This window comes from Alosa sapidissima, chromosome 15 (genome assembly GCF_018492685.1).
Source record: "Alosa sapidissima isolate fAloSap1 chromosome 15, fAloSap1.pri, whole genome shotgun sequence".
Lineage (NCBI taxonomy): Eukaryota > Metazoa > Chordata > Actinopteri > Clupeiformes > Clupeidae > Alosa > Alosa sapidissima.
In genome coordinates, this window is record NC_055971.1 from 34,660,063 (window position 1) to 34,667,562 (window position 7,500).

The following is a 7,500-nucleotide window of genomic DNA, read 5'->3' on the forward strand; positions in this document are numbered from 1 at the left end:
CAGAAGTCAGATGTGTAGAGGGTGAACAGGACTGGAGAGAGCACAGTTCCCTGTGGCGCTCCGGTGCTGCAGATCACAGTGTCAGAGAGACAGTTCTTCAGTCTGACGAACTGTGGTCGCTCGGTCAGGTAATCTGTAATCCAGGTTACCAGGTAAGCGTCCACACCCATCTGCAAGAGCTTGTCTCCCAATCTGAGGGGCTGGAGGGTGTTAAAAGCACTTGAGAAATCAAAGAATATGATTCTCACAGCACTTTTCCCCTTGTCTAGGTGGGAATGTAGAAGTGTCCTGTGTAGAAGATAAGTGATGGCATCGTCCACGCCCACTTTCTCCTGGTATGCAAACTGTAACGGGTCTAGTGCATGGCGTACCTGGGGTCTGAGCATGCCTAAGACCAGCCGCTCCATTGTTTTCATCACATGTGATGTAAGAGCGACAGGTCTGTAGTCATTAAGCTCACCAGGATGTGGCTTTTTAGGGACAGGGGTGAGACATGATGTCTTCCACAGTGTTGGAACTTGTCCAAGGCGTAGGCTCAAATTGAAGATGTGCTTCAGTGGCTCCCCCAGTTCAGCAGCACAGGCCTTGAGTAGCCTTGGACACAGTCTGTCAGGCCCGCTGCTTTATTGCTGCGCAATCTCTTTAGTTGGACTGTCACTTGATCTGTTGTAATGGTGAGGGGTGTAAGGGGAAGTGAGGGGGAGGGGTGCATCTGGGATCTGTGTGTCTGATGGCTGTTGACTGAGGTCGTTGTCACCTCATTGTTTGTGATCCCCATGTGGGGGAGGGGTGCAAAATCCAGTGATGGTGGGGGTACGATAGCCTGTGATGATGGAGGTGAGTGTTGCGCTGGTATTGAGGGGGTGTGGGCTGGGGGATGGTGGACAGACCACCGCCATTGGAGCTGGAGCAGGGCAGTCAAACCTGTTGTAGAAGTGGTTCAACTGGTTCACCCTGTCCAGGTCCCCCTCCACAGAGCTGCTGTTGTTCTTCAGGCCAGTGATAACCTTCATGCCGTCCCATGTCTCCTTCAAGTTGTTTTCCTGCAGCTTCTGTTCCACTTTCTTTCTGTAATCCTCCTTAGCTTCCTTCAGCTTGAATTTGAGTTCCCCTTGCACGCGCCTCAGCTCTGCCATGTCCCCCTCTCTGAACGCCATCTTTTTCCTGTTAAGAAGGGTCTTGACATTGCTGGTTATCCAAGGCTTGTTATTGGGAAAGCAGCGTACAGTTCTGGTGGGAACAACAATGTCCATGTAGAAGTTCAGGTAGTCAGTTGTGCACTGTGTGACCTCCTCTAAGTCCTCTCCATTCTGTAACACACTCCAGTCAGTGCACTCAAAGCAGTCTCTCAGAGCCTCATCCACCTCGGGTGTCCACTTCCTGAAGGTGCGTGTGGCAACTGGTAGCCTCTGTACTTTGGGCTTGTACATTGGCTGGAGATGAATGAGGTTGTGGTCTGACTTTCCCAGTGGGGGGAGGGGGTTTGCACTGTATGCATCCCTCACGTTTGCATACATGAGGTCTATTGTCCTGTTTTTCCTTGTAGGGCAGTCAACATACTGGTAAAAATTTGTGAGTGTGGAATCCAGTGTTATGTGATTGAAGTTGCCAGAGATCACAAAAAAGGCGTCAGTGTGTTGGGTTTGAAGCCTTGCGATTGTGGAGTGGATGACGTCACACGCTGTATCAGGGAGAGCTCGAGGTGGAACGTAAACACAGACAGCAATTGCGTGCGAGAACTCCCTCGGCATGTAGTATGGTCGTAGACTGACCGCTAATAACTCCACATCCTTACAGCATACAGTCTCCTTTACTGTTACATGTCCGGGATTGCACCATCTGTTGTTAATGTACAGCACCAGTCCGCCTCCCTTCTTTTTGCCAGAAAGTTTATTGTCTCTGTCCAAACGAGCTACACTGAAGCCGGGCAGCTCAACGTTAGCTGGGGGGATATGGCTTGTTAGCCACGTCTCCGTAAAGCATAATAAACTACATTCCCTGTACAACTTCTGGTTTCTTACCAGGGCAGCCAGTTGGTCAGTCTTATTAGCCAGTGAGTTCACGTTTCCCATCACAATCGATGGAACTGAGGGCTTGTGTCTCCACTTCTTCTCCCGACGCCTCGTCCTCACTTTAACTCCCGCTCTGCAACCCCGAAAGCACCACAGCTCCTCTGGGATGTTGTCGCGAACACAGCCAGCATTCCGTCGTAGTGCGATCAGCTGGTTCCTTGTGTACACAAGTTTGCTGTCGCTGGAGCGTTGTAATATGTCCGTATCCATAGGATAGAATAAAAACACTCCTCAAAGTGTGTAATCCAAAAAGTTGCGAAGTAAAAAGTAAACAAAAGACGTAGAAACAAAAACTAAGACACGGAGCTGCTGAGTAGGCTGCCACACTTGACGGCGCCGGAACCGCACACAACAGAACACAGAAACACACCGGAAACACACACAACAGAACACAGACATGTACATTCATGCCTACACACACACACACACACACACACACACACACACACACACACAACAGCACATCCATGCCTACACACACACACAAATAAACACACACAACAGCACACACACATACGCACACACACAAATAAACACACACAACAGCACACACACATACGCACACACACACACACACACAAATAAACACACACAACTGAGCACACACTTCCTGTATAGCTTATCTGGTTTATGTGTCTTGCAACCACACACACACACACACACACACGTGAACTCTCTCACTTACAATGTGTGTGTGTGTGAGAGTGAGTGAGTGAGTAAGTGTGTAGTAGAAAAGGAGATATTCTAGATAAATGGACATTCTGCCAAATATTAGAAATGAATGTAATGCCACACACTCACTCACGAACAAAAGGTTGAAACCCTTCTTATCACAACCATCATGTTCACCATAGCAACAATGAACGGATGGGTGTAACTACAAGACCACACACACAAACACAACTCATAAATACACACACACACACACCTGGAACATGCATTCAGTAGATTGAATATTAACTCACAGCTAAGATGTTATCAGCATGGAACAGATGGGTGTCTTTGGTCTTTGTGTGCGTGTGTGTGTGTGTGGGGGGGGGGGGGGAGAGAGAGAGAGAATCTGTGTGCACGAGTGTGTGTGTGAGAGAGAGAGAGGGAGAAGGTGTGTGCATGCAGGTGTGTGTGTGTGTTTTGTATGTGTAGACGCATGTGTGTGTGTGTGTGTGTATGTAGATGGATAGATAGATAGATAGATACTTTATTGATCCCCAGGGGAAATTCAAGGTCTCAGCAGCATACAGACAACACAAACACATTCACATGTATGTGTAGACGCATGTGTGTGTGTGTAAGTATGTGTAGACGCGCGTGTGTGTGTATGTATGTGTAGACGCATGTGTGTGTGTGTATGTGTGTCTGTATGTGTAGACGCATGTGTGTGTGTGTGTGTGTGTGTGTCTGTACGTGTAGATGCATGTGTGTGTGTGTGTGTGTGTTTCTGCATGTGTAGACGCGTGTGTGTGTGTATGTATGTGTAGACGCATGTGTGTGTGTATGTGTGTCTGTATGTGTAGACGCATGTGTGTGTGTGTGTGTGTATGTAGATGGATGGATGGATAGATAGATAGATAGATAGATACTTTATTGATCCCCAGGGGAAATTCAAGGTCTCAGCAGCATACAGACAACACAAACACATTCACATGTATGTGTAGACGCATGTGTGTGTGTGTATGTATGTGTAGACGCGTGTTTGTGTGTGTGTGTGTGTGTGTGTGTGTGTGTGTGTATGTATGTGTAGACGCATGTGTGTGTGTGTATGTGTGTCTGTATGTGTAGACGCATGTGTGTGTGTGTGTGTGTGTGTGTGTCTGTACGTGTAGATGCGGTGTGTGTGTGTGTGTGTGTGTGTGTGTGTTTCTGCATGTGTAGACGCGTGTATGTATGTGTAGACGCGTGTTTGTGTGTGTGTGTGTGTGTATGTATGTGTAGACGCATGTGTGTGTGTGTGTATGTGTGTCTGTATGTGTAGACGCGTGTTGTGTGTGTGTGTGTGTGTGTGTGTGTGTATGTATGTGTAGACGCATGTGTGTGTGTGTGTATGTGTGTCTGTATGTGTAGACGCATGTGTGTGTGTGTGTGTGTGTGTCTGTACGTGTAGATGCGTGTGTGTGTGTGTGTGTTTCTGCATATGTAGACGCGCGTGTGTGTGTGTATGTATGTGTAGACGCATGTGTGTGTGTGTGTATGTGTGTCTGTATGTGTAGACGCGTGTTTGTGTGTGTGTGTGTGTGTGTGTGTGTGTATGTATGTGTAGACGCATGTGTGTGTGTGTGTATGTGTGTCTGTATGTGTAGACGCATGTGTGTGTGTGTGTGTGTGTCTGTACGTGTAGATGCGTGTGTGTGTGTGTGTGTGTGTGTGTTTCTGCATATGTAGACGCGCGTGTGTGTGTGTATGTATGTGTAGACGCATGTGTGTGTGTGTATGTGTGTCTGTATGTGTAGACGCATGTGTGTGTGTGTGTGTGTATGTAGATGGATAGATAGATAGATAGATACTTTATTGATCCCCAGGGGAAATTCAAGGTCTCAGCAGCATACAGACAACACAAACACATTCACATGTATGTGTAGACGCATGTGTGTTTGTGTATGTATGTATGTGTAGACGCGTGTGTGTGTGTGTGTGTGTGTGTGTATGTATGTGTAGACGCATGTGTGTGTGTGTATGTGTGTCTGTATGTGTAGACGCATGTGTGTGTGTGTGTCTGTATATGTAGACGTGTGTGTGTGTGTGTGTAGACGCATGTGTGTATGTGTGTGTGTGTGTGTCTGTATGTATGTGTAGATGCATGTGTGTATGTGTGTGTATGTGTAGACACATGTATGTGTGTGTGTGTCTGTATGTGTAGATGCATGTGTGTGTGTGTGTGTGTTTCTGAATGTGTAGACGCATGTGTGTGTGTGTGTGTGTCTGTATGTGTAGACGCGTGTGTGCGCGTCTGTATGTGTAGATGTGTATGTGTGTGTGTATGTGTAGACGCATGTGTGAGTGTGTGTCTGTATGTATGTGTAGATGCATGTGTGTATGTGTGTGTGTGTGTTTCTGCATGTGTAGACACATGTGTGTGTGTGTGTGTGTGTGTCTGTACGTGTAGATGCATGTGTGTGTGTGTGTGTGTGTGTGTTTCTGCATGTGTAGACGCGTGTGTGTGTGTGTGTGTGTATGTATGTGTAGACGCGCGTGTGTGTGTGTGTGTGTGTGTGTGTGTGTGTGTGTGTGTGTGTGTGTGTGTGTGTGTGTGTGTAGACGCGTGTGCGTGTGTGTGTGTGTGTGTATGTATGTGTAGACGCATGTGTGTGTGTGTGTGTGTGTCTGTATATGTAGACGTGTGTGTGTGTGTGTGTGTCTGTATGTATGTGTAGATGCATGTGTGTATGTGTGTGTATGTGTAGACGCATGTATGGGTGTGTGTCTGTATGTGTAGATGCGTGTGTGTGTGTGTGTGTGTGTGTGTGTGTTTCTGCATGTGTAGACGCACGGTGTGTGTGTGTGTGTGTGTCTGTATGTGTAGACGTCTGTATGTGTAGACGTGTGTGTGTGTGTGTGTATGTGTAGACGCATGTGTGAGTGTGTGTCTGTATGTATGTGTAGATGCATGTGTGTATGTGTGTTTCTGCATGTGTAGACGCATGTGTGTGTGTGTGTCTGTACGTGTAGATGCATGTGTGTGTGTGTGTGTTTCTGCATGTGTAGACGCGTGTGTGTGTGTGTGTGTGTATGTATGTGTAGACGCATGTGTGTGTGTGTATGTGTGTGTGTATGTGTGTCTGGATGTGTAGACGCATGTGTGTGTGTGTGTGTGTGTGTGTGTGTGTGTGTGTAGACGCATGTGTGTATGTCTGTATGTATGTGTAGATGCATGTGTGTATGTGTGTGTATGTGTGTGTATGTGTAGACGCATGTATGTGTGTGTATCTGTATGTGTAGATGTGTGTGTGTGTGTGTGTATGTGTGTGTGTTTCTGCATGTGTAGACGCATGTGTGTGTGTGTGTGTGTCTATGTGTAGACGCGTGTGTGTGTGCGTCTGTATGTGTAGACGTGTGTGTGTGTGTGTGTATGTGTAGACGCATGTGTGAGTGTGTTTCTGCATGTGTAGACGCATGTGTGAGTGTGTGTGTGTGTGTGTGTCTCTATGTGTAGACGCGTGTGTGTGTGCGTCTGTATGTGTAGACGTGTGTGTGTGTGTGTATGTGTAGACGCATGTGAGAGTGTGTGTCTGTATGTATGTGTAGATGCATGTGTGTATGTGTGTTTCTGCATGTGTAGACGCATGTGTGTGTGTGTGTGTCTGTACGTGTAGATGCATATGTGTGTGTGTTTCTGCATGTGTAGACGTGTGTGTGTGTGTGTGTGTGTGTGTGTGTGTGTGTGTGTGTGTGTGTGTACGTGTAGACGCATGTGTGTGTGTGTGTCTATGTGTAGACGCGCGTGGGTGTGTGTGTGTGTGCGCGCGTGTGTGTATATGTACGTGTAGACGCATGTGTGTGTGTGTGTGTCTGTATGTGTAGGCGCATGTGTGTGTGTGTGTGTCTGTATGTGTAGACGCATGTGTGTGTGTGTGTGTATGTGTAGACGCGTGTGTTTGTATGTGTAGAAGTGTCTGCTAAATGTAATGTAATGTAATGTGTGCATGAGTGTGTGTGTGTGTTTGTGAGAGTGTGTGTGTGTTATCAATTGTTGAAAGAAAAAAAAATAATAAAATAATAATATTGTAATAATAATACAAATAAAACAAACAACAGGGTGTGGCTTTCCTCCTTCATTTAACACCATCCTGGAACAGTGCAGCACTGAGAGACTGTGTGTCAGAGTGTGTGTGTGTGTGTGTGTGTGTCAGAGTGTGTGTGTGTGTGTGTGTGTGTGTGTGTCTGAGAGAGTGTGTGTGTGTGTGTGTGTCTGTGCGCGCTAGGGATGTCACAATTAGAGATCTTGGTAGTACGACAATTGTCTGAAGAATAATCACGTTTTCACGATTATTTTGCGTGAATATTTTTCACAACAGTAATAATGTATAAAATCACACAACCGCATTCTTTAGAGGTGTTGGTCTTTAAAGGTTATTTATTACACGGCTCTTCATAATGCTGCAGAATGCTCCATTCATTTGAATGGGCATTCCCAACGTGCGGAGGTTTGTTAAATCTATATAATCACCGCGGCAAAGCATATAATGACCGCTGTCAATGGCAACAGGTTTTGTGCTTCTGATTAACGTCTTTCATGTCCCTCCGCAAGACGTCCGTTCGCTTATTGCAATGGAATTTCATTGAAAGTGAAAGTCAGCTAGTATTACGTTGCCACGCAACACCTGAAACTGTCAAGTTTTATCTGTGTGGCAAACTATTTATTTTGTCAGCGGAAGACACGAAACAGTTTTTAAGTTTCTTTTCTCGTTTTGGCAAGTAGCCGTGAAATTAGCGG

The 7,500-nt window shown here is 46.3% G+C and overlaps 1 protein-coding gene across 4 annotated transcripts in view; it reads right to left on the reverse strand.

Moving 5' to 3' along the window:
• pik3cb (phosphatidylinositol-4,5-bisphosphate 3-kinase, catalytic subunit beta) overlaps nucleotides 1–7,500 on the reverse strand; it is a 68,829-nt gene that overhangs the window by 44,618 nt on the left and 16,711 nt on the right. Inside the window, exon 1 of one of the 4 annotated variants that reach the window (XM_042064420.1) lies at nucleotides 2,022–2,097. The exons of the other annotated variants lie outside the window; for them this stretch is intronic. The gene's annotated coding sequence lies outside the window, so the exon portion shown is untranslated. Of the gene's footprint in view, nucleotides 1–2,021; nucleotides 2,098–7,500 lie in introns of those variants that run through there. 4 annotated transcript variants of the gene reach the window in all.